Source organism: Egretta garzetta, unplaced genomic scaffold (assembly GCF_000687185.1).
Source record: "Egretta garzetta isolate BGI_Z169 unplaced genomic scaffold, ASM68718v1 scaffold113, whole genome shotgun sequence".
NCBI lineage: Eukaryota > Metazoa > Chordata > Aves > Pelecaniformes > Ardeidae > Egretta > Egretta garzetta.
In genome coordinates this window covers 953,771-957,843 of record NW_009259115.1, presented here as the reverse complement: position 1 = coordinate 957,843, position 4,073 = coordinate 953,771, and the positions used below count along the sequence as shown (strand labels likewise).

The 4,073-nt window shown below is 45.5% G+C and overlaps 1 protein-coding gene across 1 annotated transcript in view; it reads right to left on the bottom strand.

The window, feature by feature from the left end:
* Positions 1-1,520, bottom strand: part of ACKR3 (atypical chemokine receptor 3) — a 12,939-nt gene extending 11,419 nt beyond the window's left edge. Inside the window, exon 1 of the mRNA XM_035891079.1 lies at positions 1,510-1,520. The gene's annotated coding sequence lies outside the window, so the exon portion shown is untranslated. The remainder of the gene's footprint in view (positions 1-1,509) is intronic.
* Between the last annotated feature and the right edge of the window lie 2,553 nt (positions 1,521-4,073).

Here is a 4,073-nt window from a genome sequence, read left to right as displayed (position 1 = left end):
TTCCCAGTGAGCTTCCCAAAAGCCAAGCACTGTCATGGCATGCAACCCAGCAGGACCTGCCAAGGCAAGTGCTGGTGGAGCAATCAATTTACCATTTTCAAGGCAATGACAGCTTTTAGGAGAAATCAATTGGTGGTGTAATTAGGAATATTACCCATGTAGGTAATAATTATCGAAGATGGCTCTCTCCTTCACAGTTCATTTCCATCTTACCCTTCCACTAAATAAAGGTGTTACCTATGGATGTTATTTGTGGCTTCATAATCTACTGTCATAGGCATTATTGCCATTTATTTGAGAGCATGCTGGAGCATGACCATGAAGAAGATAAAATAGGACCCCGAGCCAGAAATCCTGCCTGGAGCAGCTAAGCAGCCAGCAATGAAGATTTTTCAGAGGCGTTGATTTTTACGTAAGCACTATTCATAAACTTCTCTGCACAGCGCTGTCTCAAATTAGCAAGGTGACATTAATGTGTGGGGGGTAGGTTTTGACAGAAGCCATGCTATGGAAAGCTGGACTCTAAATTTGCATTGGCAGCAAGGGTTACAAGTGGCATATCAGGGGCAGAGAGGGAGAAAAGGAGTTTGAATCAGGATGATGGGATCCCCCCCGCCTTCACATGCTTCCCTGGGAAAGGGTCCTGCTAGGTGTAAAAAGACTAAATACCACATGCCAGTAAGAAATAAAAAATTCATTAAATCATAAATCTTTTGGAAAGGGGATCTACTGGGGAGATTATATTCGCTTTTCATGGACATATTAATTCAACGGTGGCATATCATATTGTTCTCTGTGGGGGAAAAAGACATATTGTTTTAAAGTATGATATTAGAGCAGTCCTTTAGGAAGGAAAGCAAATATAATCCTGGCAAGGGAAACCGACTGCATGAGCACTGAGTAAGGGACATTAAAAGCAGGGCCCAAGTCCCAGCTGCCGAAAGTCAGCATAGCTTGACTGGAGTTGTTGGAGCTAAGCCCATGCATGGGAGCTGAGAATGAAGGTCACCCTCATTTAGATGAAACTCCTTGAAAATGTTAAGTAAATGAACACAAAGGGTTATTTTTTACTGGGCCTGTTGTGAACAGTCACTGTTTGCCTGCTAACAAACACTGGTGGCAGGTGAGAAGACAAAAACATTACAGCTGCATTCTGTTTGATGTTCGTGGTTGGGAATTATCTGGCCATCTCCTCCTGGATTGCTTCTGTCTCAGCAGTAGAAATTGCTGCGCTCTCCTGGCTCTCAGTCCAGCCAGACACTCAGGATTTGGGTAGAACTGGACAGCCAGCATGGGCTCACCAAAGCCCTCCTTCGGCTGCTGCCCAATCTAGACTCCCTACGTGCCTGGTCTCCATTCTCCTTGAGGCTCCAGGTCCTACTGTGGCACATGCCCAGAAGTCTCTGCAGCAGACTGACACCTAGCTCCTGCCTGAACTGCAATCAGATTGAGGCCAGTAAACGTCTCCCTCCTCTGAGGGACCACATCTGACAGACATTTAAGGAGCACCCTGCACACAGCCAGCCACAGTGTATGGACAAGGTCTCCTCACAACAGGCAGCTTCCACACAATGCTGGGGTGGGAGTGGTCTCACAGCCCCCTTTCAAAGCTACAGTCACACACCACCTTTGGTTTCCCACCTCTCTCCTGACCCAACAAATCTTGTACTCATTTGAAATGGGAGCATCCCTCCCCCCCTTTCTCTACCCATACCTTTAGCATGGTGGTCAGCGCAGCCCCACAGGTGATGTAGGTTTGAATCTCCTCCAGCTTGCCTCCAGGCATGAAGGACACTGGGACGAGACTCCTGCCCACTGTGCATGTTCTCCAGACACTCAGGCCACGCTCAAGTCCCCAACCAGCCCCGCTGTCTCTTGGAGCGCATCTTCCCTCATGAGAAGGCTGTGGATCACAGAAAAAAAAAAACAAAAACCACACACAAACCTGAGTTCAGATCAAATTCACACAGCACCATAAGCACACTCCCAATCATACCAAGCAGTGTTGATCTGCCATATGGCTGCTCTCATAATAGGTAATGGGAAGGTCTTCAGCACACATACAAGTTACCGTACATGCCCATGTCCTTCCTCTGTGACAACTCGCCAAAGTAGCTTATTCTAGAGGAACAAGGCAAGAAGACAGCTTAAGCTTACTTCACTGAGAGGGTGGTTGGTCACTGGAACAGGCTCCCCAAGGAAGTGGTCACTGCACCAAGCCTGTCAGAGTTCAAGGAGCATCTGGACGAGGCTCTTAGTCATATGGTTTAGTTTTAAGTAGTCCTGCAAGGAGCAGGGAGTTGGACTTGATGATCCTTATAGGTCCCTTCCAACTTGAGATATTCTGTGATTCTACTGCACAAAATAACAGTGACTGTTGAGCAGCTCTTGCACCATAAATGCACCATTCATGCCAGTTTGACAATGTCATGCACTTAACCAGCTCAGGCACAAATAACTCAGCCCATCAGAAAAGATGGAATTTGCTTATCACCTGAATTGCATAGGACACTGCACAAGAGCGCGCGCACACAAATGCAAACTCCTGCTGGACTTCTCACTTTGCTCCTTCCTTTTGCCAGCCCAGCTATCTTGATAAAAACTTCCCCATCCATCCCAATGAGGCATGAAACTTGATGCATCATTGCTCCCACTGACAAAACTGCACACAGGACTGTTCCTAGATAATTAAATAACTAGATAAAATAAAAAAGGGCTGATGAAACATTAACCATGAACAGTCAAAGCAACAAAGTCAGTGCACGCAAACCACAAAGGCTGTTAATGCAACATTAAATCAGTCCTATGTTATTTATGTACTTGCCATAAGTGTATTCAACTACCTGCTTGAGATGAAAAATTGTAGTTTTCTCCATACCTGGGCCAGGTTCCCAGCTGACACAAGCAATTTATGCTAGCCAAATGCTTGGACAATTTTAGTTTCTGCAGAAACCCTTGCTGCTGGGGTACTTAATATTGGCTTTAGGTGCAAGGCACATTGGCGGCAGCTCATGGCCCAGTGCCGTAGGAAGCCAGAGAGGTCTTAGACTACGCAAATTATCCAATGTGAGCACAAGGAGGAGGCAGCCTGTGCCTTAGCTTCCGTCCAGGGCCCCTGGAAAGTTAATCCTATCCGATTACACTGCTTCTTTTTCCATAGGAGAAATAAACAGTCTTTTGTACTAAACATAAGACTGCCTTCTTTTGAAGGAAGATTTATCATCCAGGATAAAATCATGAGTTCATTCCATTTTTGTCCCAAGTCTTCAAAGCGGTGTTTTTACTTCATGATGCAACATCGGTTCTGCCTCTGTGCCAGGCAGTCACCGCAAAAGATTCCACTTTTCCTTCAAAAAAAAAAAAAAAATGCAGATCATCTCATCAGTTGCTTAAAGCCTGCACACCAAATTCCACGCATGCATGTTAGAGCCATGCAAACACATATGTAAGGAGCTGAGACTGTCTTCCCCTCAGGCCATAAACACCAGGTCTGCAATCGATGACAATGTTCAATGAAGAGAAGTGACTGGTGGATGACAAAATCTGCTGTGAGTTGCCCCAGGAGAGGACCCAGCTCTGAAATAAGAAGGATGGTTCGGTTGCCTTCCCCACACCAACAGGGACTCCGTTGTACTGAGCTGAAACCTTGAACTCATTACAATGTCACTCTGTCTTTGGATGCGATATCCTGTGGGGGAATCTTCTGGGAATGTATTTTGGTTCAGACTTGGGTCAAGGAGAGTTGGCTTGACCTGAAAATAAATCCAGGCAATCTCAAGCTGAAGAGCTATTGACTACTGTTTGCAATACAATAAAGTGAGGAGATCAAACTCAGCTGAAACCCAGGGTTAACATAAATCCAAGGAGAAAGGGGAACAAGAAAATTCATTCACCACCGTGACAAAGGGGACATTTTTTGCATTGGTAGAATTCAGAACAGGGACTGAAAATGCTTCCCAGGCAGCATTTTTAGTGTCCCATATGGTAAGTGCATGCTGTTTAGCTGTGCCGATATATTCAGACTGGCAGGGAGATAGGAGGTATACAACTGTATATGTGCGTGAAAAAGGTTT